This window comes from Typopeltis vanoorti, chromosome 12 (assembly GCF_054136105.1).
Source record: "Typopeltis vanoorti isolate ZY-2024b chromosome 12, IOZ_Tvanoo_1.0, whole genome shotgun sequence".
Lineage (NCBI taxonomy): Eukaryota > Metazoa > Arthropoda > Arachnida > Uropygi > Thelyphonidae > Typopeltis > Typopeltis vanoorti.
In genome coordinates, this window is record NC_143560.1 from 123,660,625 (window position 1) to 123,679,138 (window position 18,514).

The 18,514-nt window shown below is 39.5% G+C and overlaps 1 protein-coding gene across 1 annotated transcript in view; it reads left to right on the forward strand.

Moving 5' to 3' along the window:
* The first annotated feature begins 1,262 nt into the window (after nt 1-1,262).
* LOC150101202 (E3 ubiquitin-protein ligase LNX-like) overlaps nt 1,263-18,514 on the forward strand; it is an 82,218-nt gene continuing 64,966 nt past the window's right edge. The window contains exon 1 of the mRNA XM_090401733.1: nt 1,263-1,433. The gene's annotated coding sequence lies outside the window, so the exon portion shown is untranslated. The remainder of the gene's footprint in view (nt 1,434-18,514) is intronic.

An 18,514-nucleotide genomic window follows, 5' to 3' on the forward strand; every position in this document is an offset into this window, starting at 1 on the left:
CACACTGCAAACCGTGAGAAAGTATAGTTTGATCGCGATCAGATCAAGACTGTAGACTACGAAAAATCAAAGAATCTTGGCACGTGAGAGCAGCAGCGGCCCGCATTGGATTTGTAAGATCCAAACCGAAAGTACATTGAAATAGCATTTCTGCTGTTCGATGTGAAGACTTGAATATAAAAACGCGACAGCATTTCAAAACATGAGGTAGCAGCGCATCGTTCGAGGGGACTGCAAAAGGTGAAGGGGGCGCTTGCATCGTATATTTCCCCATCCTATCATAAGGTGGCCGTATTGAAATATTATTTCAATCACATTTGGACCACACCACTGAAGGCGAATCTGATTGGCGAGAGGGTCTCGGCCAACGGCAATGGTCAGCATGCTGTCTTTTTCCGACTGCCAGCGATGCAGAATTCTTCCACAGCGCGACCTCGGAAAAATGCACGAATATCGTTGGAGGTCATTTGGATGAAGACTTCGTCACAATGGAGGCCTAGGAGCGATTCGTGCCTTCTTTATGAGCTCCACCCCTTCCCTCAAGGAAGGCCAAAAGCCGTGAAATTATCCGGAGAAGATTTCTGGAGAGAGAGAAGGGAAGAAAATTGTATCGCTGCATAGTTGAGTGCCGAAATAATAAAACCGAATGCGGCGAATCCACAAACCCGCTCAGCTTCAAACCAGACCGGATTATTTACATCATTTTCAAACCCGAGTCTCGAAATAACAAGCGGGTTGCTTTCGTTTACTGTCAACAACGAACCATCTCAAGCCTGGAATGTCTCTCTCCTTCTCTCTCTCTCTCTCTCTCCACAACTTCCGCGGAGTTATGAGGGAACAATCTCGGTTAACGGTGTCGGATGAAACGTTGCGTCCATTCAGGAACATTTGCTTGAGGAAAAACATCTTTATTTTGTCAGACTGGCTATGAATAATGAAATAAGAAACGCTAATTCGCCGAAAGGAAAGAAAGAAGAAGGATGTTTACAACGATCAATAAAAATTGCGTTTCTGTCTCTTCTTTTAAACTTTTCCAACTCCCAGCGGAGCTCCTCTGTCGACTTTAATGTATTGATCGCTGTCCGCCCACGAGGTGGCGCTGCTCAAAGTACACTGCGTGCGTAGACAGCCAGGAAAGAGAAGACAACATGAAATCCAGTGCGAGCCGTCAAACTGGCGATATTGAACGACCTGTGTTTTCGGGATTCTCATCCGATCGTCTGCAAACGGTGGAAGTATTTCGCTTTCTTTTTCATCTCCGCTGCGGCTCTCTTCTGTCGATGGCCCTCTCGCTGTTTTAATCGGTTACTTGTTGATCGTTACAAGCAGGGTTTCTCTCATCATCTTGATGGTTCACCGAACGTTTTCTTAAATATGATTGCGTGAAAGATCAGATAAGTTACGAGGACTGTGTGGAGGATTACTTAGGAAAGGTAGGTCTACGTCACAGTTTCATTTTTTTTTTTTAAGTACAGCATTTCGCAGCTGGTAATGTACGTCATTACTTTACATTCATCGCCGAGATCTATTCTCGACAAAGCCATTTCCAATGACTTGAGATGCGTCCGCTATTCCGTGCTTTGTTTCCGACACATGTAGAATGGATATCTTTCAATTATTTCGCAACACAAATTACACGAAGATATTTTCGTAGCGAATTGGATATTCTACTACAGGATGTAGTCTGGTGAACGAATTAGGATCATATCAGATAAAGCAAATTTAGATTTACGATATTCTCTTCCAAGTCGACAGACTCAGGAAAGCTTCGATATGCAGTGGAAGCAAACACTATTGACGCAAGGTAGGATAGAGCAATTGAAGATCGGCTCATAACATGTGTTTCAAGTAGAATTAAAAAGAGGCGATGTTTTCATTTTAATGCCCCCCCCCAACTGCAGACACGCAGATGAATGAATAATAAGAGAGAGTCAAGTCGGTTATGTCTCCCAGAGCGCGTAGTCCCTAGCAGATTCGTCCATTTTTCTGTTTTGCAGGAGGCGGGGGGAGGGGACTTACCGTCTCTATATGAGAACAGTTAACTCACCTTCAGCAGAAAAGCCCTTGTCCTACGAGGAATTCACACAGTGCAGAATAGACGCGATGTTTTTGCACAATATACACCATTAATGAGAATTGTGTGCCCATCAATATTTTTTATAGCTTAGAGCTATGAACGTAATGCTGTCACTCTCCCTGTTATGATTTTGGATTCGCATTCATTAAGCTTCAGATGCATGCCGTTTACATACATTGCCTCGTTCTGAAAATCATAGGAAAGAGGAGAAAGCGGATGATCTCATTTACATTCACACCGTGTTGCTGATAGGAGCGTTTATCATGCGAGGGTTATTTCTCAGAAGAAGGGTTGTAAGCAAGAAAAGAGCAGTCAGAAGCGTGTGAAATATGGTGGGGGAAACTGGAGATCGGATGTTTTGTATGGAAAATGATGGATGAGTAGAACGTTGTCAACTAAAGTGATGAATGTGCGGGGAGAGAGAGAGTTTAAGATGCCGAATGGTAGGCATTGCAAGAGGTAGGCTGAATCTTTCAAGATGAGTCTTTCATGTAAATATACCTGTAGATTATAAAGCAGGGAGAAAGAGATCGAACGAAGGAGGATTCGATGGTGTGTGTGTGTGTGTTATCTGAAGAAAATTAGCAGCGGTTGCATTTTAGAATTATAACCGGAGACGTAGGAAGTATATCCCGGTATCCGTATGGAAATGAAAGAACAATCTGTCAGGCAGAGTTTTTTTTGTTTGTTTGTTTTCTGATAGGATTAAGAATGATGCTAGCGCCGTAGTTCGGACTTACGTTGATCTCTTGGATATAAAATTAAAATTGACTGCACTCTGCATCGCTTCGCTTTTCCCCCTTCTTTTCTGGTTGTTATTGTAAACGAAATGCGATTTAAAACATGCTTACAGTATGTTTTACATCATAATACCTTCGCTAATCCTCTTCACGAGGCTGTGCAGTGCACTCTTTCAGTGTGCAACAGATCGAAGGACAACAACTGACATTTCAATACCACCTTTGTTATCTGCGTAACCATTTCGTTACCGTTTCAATACCACCTGCCTCCGAACCATTTTCGGAACTGACTGATCGCTCATAATTCAAGTAAGCAAATCTGTATGCAGTAATCCGAACACATCAGTGGATTCGGATTACTGAAGTTCCTTCCTTACTTTACTTGGAAGTCGTCAACGAAGCGATCCTCATCTCTGATTACCATTCATTCACTGAGCAAGTAGTGTGTCGATTTTAATCCCTTTCGAATGTGCTTCGATCTCATCTCTCTCAGTAGGTATCGACGACACTCTTTGAATGGGAGAACCTGGATTCAACTTCGGTCTAAAGCGTGAAGAACTTTTACAAGGTTCCACGAGTTCTAGACGGAATTTCAGCTTAAAGTTTAGCCGGTCTCATGCGGTGTGTCTTCCTCCAGAAAAATAGGCACACACGGGCGAGAAAAATACAAGGAATTAAGACATAATACAGTGGCTTCATAGTCTTATCTGTTTCAGTTGCAATTCCAAACTAACCAACTATCTTAGCTCTTCTACTTCCATCCTAAAATTATTTCGCTACTCTGTCTCTTGCAATACAACCCACCAATATAAGACACACTTAATTGATATTCAGCTTATAATTATTCATGGAGATTCCAAAACATTCTTCATAACTTTCGATTATTTATCCGCAGACAATCGACTGTCGTCTTCAATGCAGGCTTAAATAATCCTCATTCAGTAACTCTCCTACTTGACGATGTTGCTCTTGCAAGCCAGTGCCCCATCCACATCGAATTCATTAACCAATATTTCAGCTGGATCTCCCATGTGTCAATTGTCAAACGCCTTTGTTTCTTTACTCAGTGCGTTTGTCGCGTTATCATACGATGAAAATAAATTTCCTACCGCCTTTTATTCCCGAAAAGGAATAGGCAAGGCGGCGATACCTAAGTTTTAGACTGGGGACAGAGCCAATCACAGACAGCTGATCCAAGGCTATCAGTGATTTTAAATAGGCATCCAGGAGGAGAAGTACAGCAGATAACTACCGTCACCTCGTGGTACTAACATTATAGTATTGTTTGAACCCACATTATTTTAGACTGTCTGAAATGCGAGTTCCACTGTTCGATTTTCTGTTTCTTAAATTATTAAAATAATTAGTAGCTTTAATAATTATTAAGATAGCATCGAGATTATTTACTATTCCAAAACCACCTCCGGTTTAGTGTAAAACGTTTACCTCACCATCATCAAGCCTTTGCATTGAATCTGATTGTAAAAGGTGGTCGATGATTTTGATTCCCCGATGTCATCACGCCGCCACCTTTCATAATTGCGAAATAAAATTAAAAACTAATACTCTGACAAGGCAATCATTAAATATTTCGTACTTTATGTTCGCCATCCTCATTGAACAAAGTAATTTCCCACTATTTCTGATGGGCACACACAAGAATTTTGATAGTATTTTTCTTACATTGTTTTCCTAAACTGACATCCTTATTTTCTTGTTGAGACCACCATGGAATAAAAGGTTCCCCCACCTTTTATTCCATGCTCTTCAATATAACAGTCCACAGGTTTTCTTTTACTTTATTTTTACGAGAATCCTTGCGAAAAGTTGTAAAACCTATGGTATAGTACGCCCACAGATACGAGACCCTTCGACACTTCTGCGCATGTAAAAAGAAGGAGAATCCATTCCGATAATAGGGTAATCAATCCGTCTTGTGAGATGAGTTGTTTATTATTAGACGTCGGAAAATTAACTTCTCTTTTATGATCATTGCAGTTTTTAAAGTGGTAACTATTTTGCTTGTGTAACAATTGGGAAATTTTACCTATAAAGCACGTGATTTCGCGTGTTGTTGACCAATTCGTTCATCGCCTTGTTTCTTTTCTCCCCTTCAGCATGAATTGATTATTCTTGGCAGTCTGCCAACGAGAGCTTCCGCTTATGTGGGCGTACTTTATACCTAGATAATTTCTGACCCTCAGCACGCCATGAACAGATGAAGGTTACATCATCTGGAAAGGTACGTCATTGTGTTCTAGAAACAGGACATGGAACTTTTCCAAGCCACTGTAGGACTCCAATAAGTGGACCGTGGTCTCAACTAGATGAAGTTCACTCACCACCTCCTTTAAAAGATATCCATGGCTGCACGAGGATGCGAATTCCCCCCCCCCCCTCCTTCCTGTTGAATACAGAAAGAGTACGCTATCTACTCCGACAACCGGATCTGCGTAACCTCGTTTTTTCTCCCCCTCAATTGGTAACATTTTATCCATTTCACTCCCTCTGTATTGGTATCAAAAGGTGCAGGCAAAATTTCGGAAAGTCGTCACTAGGGAAATGTTTTACTCGGGGAGCAGCGCAGGCTTTAATTAGTAGATCACCAATTCTTATTTTTACAGTGAAAATGAGAGCATTCTTTCTGAGAGATTCACTGCTTGCTTTCCTCTCAGATTACCAAGAGATCTATGCCCTCAGTTTTTCTTCATTATATTTAACTTTTCCGACCTGGTTCATATTTTAATCGCAGTTCCTACTCACCCCGATTCGGATGTTTGTTGCATTTATAAAATTAACAAAATAAAGCAAAATGAATTACATTCCGTAAAATAGGCAGAATATCAAGAAGGAGAAATGAATAATTTAAATTAATAATCGCAATAAATGAAAGTGAGGAACTGGAGATCACTTCCACATCTCCGGTTCCCCCGCTCCCCCCCCGAATGCTACGCCGGACATCAGCGGATGAAACAGAAGGAAATAAGAAAGGTTTCGGATCTACTTCGTACACTCGTGAGCCAAAATATTATGACCACCCGGTTTATTTACGGACTGAACTCGTGGGCATTACCGGGTCTCCTCGTCCCCACCAAACACCCATCAACCGCTAATTCTTACCTTGGAATTGTTTCGGACCAGGTTTTGCCGTACACGACATTATGGCCGATGGATCCTTTCGAGTAAGTCGACGTCCCATGTTACGAGGTTCGCATTGTACAAGCATCATTCGAAGAACACGTCCGACACTGCACGTGTTCCATCGAACATTCGTGGGCTCATGTGGCACGCAGCATCCGCCGGTCCATGCCATTGTCTCGCTTTGTCGGTGATCTTCGGGAAGTTATTCTGTCTCGTTGGTCGGGAATACGTGAGGACACCGTCCGTGGTTTAGCGGAGTCAATAGCAAGCCGGTGCAAGCAGTTATCTTGGCCAAAGCAGACCCAACACGCTACTAGGTAGTGGTCGTAAGGGCTGTATGGTTCGGATGCCAAATTTTACTCTGCATGTCCTGTTTGTGAGGGAGCCCTCACAAACAGGACATCAACAATATAAACATGGAACAGTACAAAAATTCAGATGAAAATTTTAATATAAGACTTCTGAAATTCTTTAACAGGGTCTTAATTTCTAGAAAACCTCCAAATTCTTAGGGAAAAAAAAAACACTGGTTATCCCAATATATATATATATATATATATATATATATAAGATTAGTGCAATGACTTTAGGGGAATTAGTCTGCTAAATGCAGGATACAAAATATATGCAGGAATATTACGAGAGAAACTAAAAATAGTATTGTAGAGGAGAAATAAATTACTAGAAGAGAATGGATTCCGAAAAGGTCGATCTTGCAGAGACTCGATTTTCACTCTAAAAATATTAATTGAAAGAGAGAAGGATTTTTAAAAAGAAACACGCGTGGCCTTCGTTGATTATGAAAAAGACTTATGAAATTAATAGACAAAACGTATTTAAAATATTAACCGATCTAAATATACCAAACCAGCTCTTACGGACTATTCCAGAAATATACCCACGAAATAAAATGGCAGTCAAGTGAGAACAAATATCAAAATGGAGACATATCGAGAGGAGTACGACAAGGATGTACTCGATCACCGCTATTTTTTTAATATATATATAAAATTTTAACAACCTGGAAAGAAATAGCATATCCCATGTGGTAAACAGTTTAATATGAGAATATCAAAAGTAAAGACAAAAATAATGGCTTTCAAAGGAAAAACCTAATAAGAAGTAAAATAGATAATATTAGAGGAAGTAAATACTTTCAAATACCTGGTATGTGACTTATCATATGAAGATGAAAAAGATATAGACATTAAAATATCAAATTATGTTCAAGTAAATGGCATAATAAACAATCTATTTAAGTCATCCTTGATACAAAAACACAAGAATTAGACTATAATATCCTGTCTAAACCAACTGTATATGAAAGTGAAAATGGACCTTAAAAAAGAAAAATGAAAAAAAATTCAAACAGCAGAGATGAAATTTCTCTGAAAAACAGTTGGATGTACCAAGTGGGACCATAAAACCAATTAACTACTATATAAGTTAATATAAACAAAAATGTTTAGAACAGTGGACAATAGCAGACTGCCAGAAATTTTATATGGATATAAAATAAATGGAAAAAGAAAAATTGGAAGACCAAGAAAGTGATGGCATGGGACCAGAACAGGCCACTTGGCCTAAAATCCATGATGGGAAGAAGATTTGTAGAATTCTCGTTATTCTTGAGTACAAACAACTGTGGATCGCTGCCAGAGAGGGGCTGTTAGGGTTCAAAATCCAAAACATTTCAACATACTGGAAGTTTGTTTGGCACATCCTGAAGGAATTTTGTCGAAGTTCTTTTTTGGTGAATCAAATCTTTTCGGTTGCTTTTGTTTATTGTATTCAACCATCGAAATGCTACAAGTCAGAAGCACGATCTCTCTCTCTCTCTCTCTCTCTCTCACACACACACACACACACACAGATGCTGGAAGTAAAAGTCATCTCACCAATAGGACATACGGTATTTTTCCACACCTCGCAGGGTCGTCGTCTTCCCATTCCACTACCGAAATCCTCGCTGAATTTAAAAAAAAAAAGCCAATTCGAGGGTTTGTTTTACAGTCATCCGATCACACAATGGATCAATAATGTTCTCCGTCAGAACAGCAGTTTGTGTTTAGTATCGAAATAACGCGACACAATCCGCATGTTTATGTCAGAGATGCGTCATCTAATATGCAGCAGCGTTCAAAGGCAGCGAGTTTCACGCAAAACTTAAAAATGTGAAAGGAAAAAAAATACTTTGCGTTGCACGCATGAGTCAACTCATTAATAATTCTGCGAGCGCATCGCTAAGGCTCTTAAGAGTTGTTAAGATTTAGAAGATGACTGGAAGATTTAGGCATGTTTTCCTAGAGGAGACACAGCCGGAAGGATGAAGTCATTCAGTTCGGGATGCTCACCTCGTCAAGCACACATCGGAACATTCCGGCATATCTTTCCGTCTGTAAATAGGCGACAACTGATTGTTTCCTTTGTCATCTAATATTTCGCATAGCCATCCGTGATGTCACCTGCTCTTCTGCGCACTGCTCTCGACGAACGTGATGGGACACGAAGTACATTCTTTTCATTGAATACGTCGTTACGTCTAAGTGGGAGTTTGCTGTTAGGCATTGCACAGCGGAAAATAATAAAATCCTACCATTTCCGACTACACGATATTAAGTTAGTGAGATTTTTTCACGCCATTTACGGTGTATGCGAGAGAAAAACAGCGGAAGCACCGACGCGCTTTAATGGGGAACACCCAAGATTCGATTCATAAATATTTAAGGACTGTTTTCAGTACGTTGGAAAATACACTTGACAAGAATTGTGACAGTCAACGCATTTTTAAACGTGCGTTAAATATCCCATGTTTAAATGAAGCGGGACACGCGTGTCCCGCTTCGCTGCTTCGTTCGGTAAACCTCAAAAAGTTTGAAATAATTCTGAATGCGCGTTGATGCCTTTTGATCTCCTCTCATCTTCGACTTGCTCTCTCTGATCCTGTTTGTTTTCTGGAATATTTTTATCGTTTCGTTGTCGGTTTTCAACGATTCAGTACCGTGTGTAGAGCAGGGGTGGCCAAACTGCAACTCGCGAGCCACATGCGGCTCTTTCACATTAATGTGCTGCTCGCGGAAAATTTTTTGCATCATATTTAATACAACACGTAAATAAAAAACAACAACAACAACTGAAGCTTTATAATTATTTGCTATAAACTAGGAGTCCACTGGATTACGTTTAATATTGGTAGTGCTAGATTTGAGTCAGGGATTAAAAGAAATTTCGGATCAGCGAGGTTACAGAGGAATTGTGCTGGAGAATCAATAATCGGGCAAGCAGGTGCTGACAATGTTTGGTTTTAGTGGGCGTTTGGGTTTGTGGTCATTGAAATTAGCAGTGTATGTGTGTGCCTTCAGCTTGGCTATTGATGAATCTGCAGACATATAAGACAACCCACAACTGATTGCATTTATCCGTTACGTTTTTTCTGATGTAATTGTGAGAGAGAGGAGATGTTGGACTTAGTGACACTTAAAGAAACAACTCGTGGCGTTGGCATTAAAAATGCGCTTGACAGAGCTTTAACGAATGCGGATATTCCATTGGATAAACTCGTCAGTGTTGCAACTGATGGAGCGCCTGCAGTAGAGGGGGGGGGAATGCAGGATCAATTGCACTTATAAAAAGTGATCTCAGCTTTCCGGAGTTTCTCCCTCTTCACTGCAGCATTCGTCGGGAACACCTGGAAGCCAGATACTTCAAGTGCGAAGATGTTAAGAAATCTGTTCTTGAAATGGATGCGTCTTTCTGCTGCATTGTGAGGTGGCTTGGAATCTGTTGGAGCCTATTATTACTCTTCTTGAAGAAAAGAAAAGATTCTATCCTCAACTAGAAAATGATCAATGGATGTAAGATTTAATGTTCCTTATTCATATAATGAATCATGTACAGACTCGCAACTTGGCACTCCAGTGGAAGGATAAGATTTATTTCTGATCGTACTCAGACAATTTTCTGCTTTCACAACAAAATAAGAAATTTTCAAACAGACAGATTTTCAAGAAACTTCGGTTACCTTCTCAATCTAAATAGAAGAGTCGACACATTCCCTGATATTGACATAAAAGACCACAACTTGGAAGAATGCAGAAGATAAATCACAAGGGCTGCTTGATCATTTCCTACACAGGTTTGAGGACTTGCTGCAGCTGAAACCCTCCTTCGTCCTTCTTGTAAATCCATTCATGGTTGATTCGATCAGTGATGGTTGTCCAATTCTGGTTACGGAATCATCTGCTGTGGAAACGGAACTAATAGCAAGACCTGGATCTAAAGAGGATCCATAAATCCTTGGTCTACAATTGAGTTCTGGGAGCAAGTTTAAGAAATGCAATACACTGAACCGAAGAAAACCAGTGTGCGACTTCTCAGTTTTCAGCGCAAAACTGCCGTGAATCTCCGTAATGAAGTTTGTGAAGTCAAAGCATCGTGCAATCCTTAGAAATCGACACCTTACGGAACTAATTCGTACAACCTCCACGAGTCACAGTCTCTGGAGACTCACAAAAATCTCTGCTAGCAGTAAAGAACCCGATAACTGTCTGCTTGTGTCATACAAATGTTATGATAAGACTCATTTTGTAAGTTGGTATCTGATTAAAATATCTCAAGTTTATTGGTTTACATATTTTCCTTATGTTTTGACCAGATTATTTACTAAGACAAATAAATATCATTAAAAAGATCTGTTTTTACCCCTTTTATTTTTGGCATGTTCATTTAATGCTATCGTAGCAAATCTGTATATTTTGCTTAGATGTGTCCCCAATGCATTACCGTATTAAATACACTCAATATAGTTAAAACAATGATGAATGTATAAATGTATTCTGTAATTTTTAAAATTAATACAAATTAACAGTTCAAAACCTACATCCATGAATAATTATTATTACCTGTTTTAATATTTATATCCAATTTTTGTAACAAAATATCACAATGAAAACGTGCGTGCAATATTTGTTCGGATCTCGCGGCTCTCAGACATCTCAAGACTTCTCGTATGTGGCACTTACGTTACGCATGTTTGGACACTCCTGCTGGAGAGGATGAAAACTGCTCCATTACGAGTAGGGCGAACTATTTCTGGATTTTATTTTATTTTTTCTTTCTTTGATTCAGTGGTGGTCCAGACGGGAACCAATGCTAAAAGTGATTGTTAAGACAATCAAGTCCATGGAAACAGAAATAAAAAAACCTGCTCGAGTGTATTCACAGTCCTTGAACGTTCTGACACAAATATCACGTTTCATTCCCGTGCGGCCTAAAAAGTAGATTAAATTTTTACAACGATGCGGGTACCGAGTTTGTCGTAATGTATTTGAACTAATCAAACGAAACAATAAAACGTCTTGTAATGGTTCTGCGTGTTCTTTGTTTTTATTTCTCGTGAGCTAAGAATAGATTACCTGGAAGCTTCATTTCCTCTCCTCGGTGACAATAGCGGAAGTCCAACATTTTCTTTTCTTCACAAATGCTTGATTTCCGATCTTTTTTATATTTTTATTCAGACTACGAGTCTCCCCCCCCCCCCCGAACAAATGCTGGCTAATCTAATCCGAAACAGATTATATTTGTACGTGGCTTCATAGTTGTGCTGTCTCAATATTTGCCTTTCGGTTATAGAGTAGGAATTCAAGTTGAAATCTGTCCAAAACGTCAAGTCTTTTATAAGGGCTTATAAACAGAAACCTCTCAGAAGAACACACACGAACTGAACTCAGCCATCGTCGCTTCGACTGCCATTCAGAGTCCTGCACACTTGAGTGGTGTTTCAATAAATTAACTGCAGACTCTTTAATTTTTGGACATTTTTTTTCTCTCTAAATATCGATCTGGTTGGTCGAGTGGATAATGTGAGTTTGCTTTCCAATCAATAGGGATGCGTCTGTTCAAATGCCCCTGATTTGAACACACTTTTAGTGAGAGATGAATTTCATCACCAGTACGAAACCTGCTAACTGGAGGCCTGAAGTGGTTTGAAAAAAATTCCACGACTGCTGATGTATAGAATAGGGTTTCCAGGTTATCTAATCTTTATTCGCTCAGGGTACTAATAAACGATGAATTTTTAAGTAGATTATACTATATATATTTATACGAAATGGAAATTTTCGATGCAAGCTTCACGTGGGCTGTGCGATCTCCGGAGGTATTTACGTCAAACTACAGAGAATTTGTGTTTTGTTTTTGTAAAGCCCCATAGAACTCACTTCATCAATGTAACCAACCATTGATGAAGTGAGCATTCAAAGGCATCGACTCAACTTTTGCATGCTGTGAATAGCGAGTTGAGTTTGATTGGATTGGATCCATCTTGACACGGTCAATCAGAATGGGATGAGGACTCATTTAAGAAGAAGGTGACCCATCCCTTATATTAAGAAATTATCCACGGTTTCCTCTGAAAAATATACGCATTTAAAATGCGGACATGCTTTGATCGGAAACCCACCCGGTATCGTTGAAGGAAGGTGTATTTCTATAGAATTCATTTCTGGTTCCAACACAACCACTCATTCCACTAAACTGATCATGGACACTAATAGATAGATAGAGAGATTTTCTGTTCCCGGAAAAAAAGGTTAAAATACGCATTCATCAGCAGGTCCTTTTTCTCTTCTTCTGCACATAAGGAAGTGTCGTCCAATTATACAACTGATGAAGCGAAACTTAAATTATACCAATACCTTCCTTTTCTGTCTGCGATGATCCAAACGAACAATTCCTTACCCAGCTAACTGTCTGGCTTCTGTTTTACTGAGGTGGGATATAAAACCTCACGAAGGAACAATTATATCTACTGGATAGCATTGACTTTCTATTAAATATTCTTTTTCGATCGTCTAGCTCTTGAATTCAATAATCAAAGATTCGTTCTTCTGGGCTTCTCTCTTGCTGGAAATTTCCTCATAACATCTCCAGCGTATTAAATAAATTGGTTAATGGGGAAGAATCCTTTTCATGGGCACAAAGTGGAGACTTTGTGATCGGATTTTATTTCAAATTCAGTTTCCTAGAAATTATGACACTATGAGACTCTTCGCTCCTGTTCATCAATCCCAAGTCGTCTCTTGTATTTCTTTAGAGATTCCAAACCCCCTCTTATCTGTTTAACTCACCCGATTAGAAATATATACGACGTTATCAAACCTTATGACCTGCTGGATGATGAAGCAAAGAACGACTTGCAGACACCATTTCCATTTCTAGAGGCCCATATTAGTAGCAGAAAGGTTTCTGTTTATAATTTCGGGTTTTTTGATGAACCCTTTTATGTTAAGGAGGAAGATTTCTGATTTGCGATGCTGTGTTAGATTTTTGCCGACACATCAGGTTGACTTGCACAGTGAGCAAGAAGCCACGGCAAGAAAAAGTGTTGAAACTGATCGGCTCCAGGTCGGCAAGGGAATTGGGATGTCTACTTTCTCCTCACCTGTTTAGTATGTATGCTGACGACATCATGCACGTAGAATTGGATGAGCCTCAGACAGAAATAAGAACAGGTGGCAAACTGATCGGAAATGTGAGGCACGCTTATGATTACAGCACTCCTTTGTCATCACAAAGGAAGAACTAGGGCGAATTCTTGACAAAGTTAATGAGATTAGCAAGAACACAGGACTTCAACTCAATCCTAACAGATCAATGATTGTGGTACTCAAAGGAAATAACACAGAATCTCTAAGACAAGTGTACCTCAACGGAAAAAGAATTGAAATCAATAAGTTGGAGTACCTGGGATCCATTATTAATGTGAAGAATTGCTGTTCAGAAGATATCAGACGAAGATTAGGAATGGCTAAAACGACAGCCAGAGACTTCTCTCAAATCTTGAAGGATGGATCTATCTCCATGAGAACAAAGTTGAGGATTTTGGATGCGGCTGTTTTTCCAATAGTAACTTATGGATGTCTTGGAACCTAAAGAAATCTGATAGAAAAGGATAGCAGCTTTTGAGATGTGTTGAGGATATCATATACTAAAGGACGGTCAAACGAAGGGGAGCTAGAAAGGGTCGACAGAACTTTAAGGCTCCTTAAAGATAGTGATAGAAGAAAGAATACAAGTTATTAAATTGGTGAACAGATCAAAAAAGTCTGCTCCGTAAGCTAAAAATGGAACTTTTTAAGCCACCTGAGGCTTAGTGTAAGTGGATGGTGGTTTCACATCAGGCAATGAAAATCATCTACTGCCTTAACTTTTTTAAAACGAACATCCATGCCGTAGTGTAAATCGACTCTGATGGCATCTTTTAGTTCGGGAGGCTGTCCATCAGGCGGACTCGGCCAGCAATTTAAACCGAAACCCAATATGGATCCACACATTTTAGTTAAAATACAATTTTTCATTAATATCCTAACGAAAGCTTTTGTGCTTGTGGGGAGAGGGAAGATGGATAAACAGATGCTTAATTAACATTGAGAAACTCATAAAATGATCTCTGACTGTCCATTTTCTAATGACGAAAATTCCTCCTGAGATATTCAAGTCGATGGCACGAGTCCCAAACTTCAGGTATTGAAACCTGAGTGAGAAGTAACCATGGCGACAAAAGAACGCTTTTTATGTTCATCTCACTCACACACTCTCACTTACACAACCAAAGGCGTGTCACATGTGGAGTGATAGTTGCGTGAAAGAAATGCGTCCAAGACTAAGTGCAGACCATGAAGAACTCCCATTCTACCTGAATTCCGTCCAAAAAATTGTTAAAATGCATCATCCATTAGTAGCTACTTGGAATGACGGTAAGTAATCTGGAAATCCTGTTATAGTGACCAAACACAGATGAATTTTATCACCTGGTCTGAGGCCCTGTGACGGTTCACACTGGGTGATGAAGTTCATCTACCACCTAATGACATTCAACAAACATCTATGACTACAGCGGGATTCGAACCAGTGATGGTTTCAGTGGAAACACTATCCATTCAGCCAACAAGACGGGCAACGAAAACAGTCAGGAATCAAGATTCTATTCTTGGCTTGGCTCTTCCAAAACTGAATGGGAAAAAAATGCAGTTACGAGTTGTAGAAGATGCTCAGTGTGGAGCTGGAGATTCCCTCGAGCCACTTCTAGGTTTTTGGCTTCGGCTGCCTTGACACAGTTGAAGATCGAAGACGTAGGGGAGTAGTCTGGGAAACGAAAGCGGTCTTCACTGTAGCAAGAATTGTTTACATTCGGTTGGAGTCATCGTTCTGGTCAGGAGAGTGGAAACAGTAATCGCATCCGACGAAGGAAAAGCAGCAGTCGCAGATCGCGTTGCTGAAGGGCAAACACGAAGGACTGATAAGACACAAGCGAGTCGAGTTTAAGGTCTGGAATACCAACACGAGAACCGGTAATTCCATGGGAGGAAAATTGGTTTAGGGTTAAGAGTATTCGGGAGGATGACGAAGATGATCAGTTTTTTTTTTTTTTTTTTTTTTTTTTGAGGATGCTAATTAACATTCTGTTATAATTAGTAGATCAGGTTCAGATGTTAGTGGTGCTTCGTATCATTCATATTACGGCCACTAATGTTGAACCCTATGTGAAAAAAATTTTGATTTCTTTTTGTTAGATTTTGTCTCTCGATGTTTTTTGCTCACTAATATTCGAAATACAAAGATAAGCGGCCAATTAGAGTTCATGCAACGCACCAAAAAAGCAGTGAGGAATTTCTCTCTCAAATCTGGCATCCAGCACAGAGCGATGACGTAATTCTGGAATTACGTCATCGATCATGGCATGGATGCAAATTTAATAGTCCTGGGAGTTCACAGTATACAACTGAGTATTAACAGAAGTCATAGCAAGATTTAGAGCCATTAGCTTCCTGGTTTAGACCCACCAAGAACAAGCATCGCACTGCGTTCATTTAAACGGAAACGACGAAACTTTCCCCATTAGTTTAACTGGTAAGCGATAACACTTGTTACGCAGTCCACATAGCAACTATCGAAGCAAAAGAAGCTTTGTCAGTCTCTAAAGCGAATACACTATACATGCGCCCGAAGGTTTATCCCTTTCTGCTTTTGTATGAGCGCACATGCGCAAATACATCGACTATATTGATGGTTTCCTGAACAAAAGCTTGGTTTGAGTCTGTTAGTCTCTAAATTGACAAATAGGCGAACAAACACAACGCTGATGGCCTCCCTTTAAAATATGAGATTTATTTATATTTATGAACAGATTAATAATATACAAATGCAGCAAATGACGTAATCGCTTTAGAAACAGACCGCACAAAATCGTCTGCTTTTGTAACAGCATTTGACTACATAACCACCATTAAAAAGAAGAAAGTTCAATATTCTATTGTATGTACACGAACTATTATTAAATAAAAAACAGAAAAATATAATTAGGAAAAGCATTATAAATTCTGAATATTATGAAAAAGGAAGCAATAATTAGAACAGTGTAAAATCTGTCAGAGGACACGTTAACATATCTGTAATTCAAACCAGCGTGTTAAAAGCGACATCGCTAAATTCAAATTAACTAAGTAGCTCAGAGAAGTGCAAAAAAACAGAACATGCCGCCTTACATCACCGCGAAATCCACGGAAGTACTGAATAAATTCTGGGTGTTTTTAAAGTCACGTTTGTACATACTAGAAAAGAATGTATTAGCTTTATACATCAAACACTTTAAAAAAAAAAATCAACATTAGTTTCGTTGTCCAACGAACATTGTGTTGCAGCTGAATGCGATGTTGGCGCAAAAGGATTAATCAATTAGGGAGTTTGCATAGTAAATATTACGTTAGCAAGCGGCATCTACGTGTTAATATTGATTTAACTCTCGTGTTGCGCGCGGATGGCCGCGTGTTGATAAGCAAAATGGAAGTTAAATTAACACGGGTTTCAAGTATTACGTTGTTGATTTTTTATTTGAAAAAGATTATGCGTTTCAAAGAATAAACAGTGAGGAAGAAGAAAAATAAGTTAATTTGCTCTTCAGTAATAAAATGTTGTTGGCCGCCTATTACAAGAGTTACAACAAGAGAATTAAAAAGTGGATGTAAACAGAAGACTGCGGGGAAATCTACATGCAGTACAACCCACTTTAAATCCTCCGATCTCGAGGAGGGATTAGAGTATTAACCACTTGCCTTGTGTCGCACAGCATCTCAAAAAAAAACTGCCCTTTGATCGGAATGATGTGGATTCGCATGCCTTGCGAGACGCTACCTTTTATAAGGGCTGTCGACTGAACACAAGTTGGTTGGCCTAGTATTGAAGTGGGGGGGGGGGGGGTCTTTTCTTCTCTCGAATTTTTTTTTTTTCTATGCTAATCACATCTACGAGTGGATAGACAGAAAGAATAACCCATGGTGGAGAAGCACCAGACAGTCATTTCTCTGCCGCTTTAATTTTTCAGGGATGGTTGATTGCCTCTTCATTCTCTCCAAACTATAAGCGGTCCAAAAAGTTGGCCTAGCGAGTGGTAGACGTCATAACGGATGACAAATAACACTGTTCGCAACCCATTCCACAACACAGAAGGGAGGACGAGTGGACACGATGAGTATTTCGTAAGGTCGTTAAAGTTGAACCCAGAGGCGTAGCTAGGGGCTCGGCACTTTGAACCTTTTTGAACTTTTGCAGTTAATTCTGAAATAGTCTCGAGAACTCATTTCCAAGTATTGTAATACTTCTGAATTTTCCTCACAATTGCTGTAAGTATTTCTAGTTGTGAGAGGAGTTTTTCTAAATAAAACTGATTAAGAATTACTTACATTACTATGAAATAGACTTCGCCAATGTCATCGACGATTTGCTAACAGAAAAGCAAGCAAAATAACATTTTAGAATGTTGAAATTAAAGTTTTACTTCAAAAATAAATATAGTGTTTTAATTTATTTCCCTCTACGTCGTTTTGACTTTTTGCAGTATTTTTGGTGCGTATTGAGAGGGGCGACAAAAGCTCTAACTACACCACTGGTTGAACCTTCGGACTATCTAGAAAGACGAAATATTCCAAAGAATAAAGCAGAGTCAAATGTGAGAAGGAAAAATTTAGTTGGACAACTAAAGAGTAACTAAAGATTTATTTTCGTCCGTAAATCATTCGGTTCCATAAGAGATCGGCGTTTTTATTGACTTGGGCCGCAACCATCTCGTCGTCCTCCAACGTGCGAGGTTTCCAACTGCGAAACATTTCCAGCGCGCCTTGTTTCAGAATTCGAAAAGTGCTTGAAAGTACTCAAATCACTCCTGTAAGATACTTCACGAGAGTGTCAATCGAATAGTTTAAAAATTAAAAATACTTTTACTGAAGTCGGCAGAGTCAACTTCCATCAGAGAAATAGCGTCGGTGATCAAATGACGCGCATCGAGAATATCTTCCAGTTGAATTCCCGCACGCGCAACTACTCTCGAACTGAGGGTCGCATTTGAAATTCTGTGGCAGTTTAAGAAACGGACCTCATCCATCAAAGTTCAGACGAACGCATCGAAAAATTTACTCGTTAGAAAATACAGATTATTATTTATTCATTCTTACCTCATAAGTTACAAGAAAATCTTTTTTCTTTTACATGAAAGTTATCACGT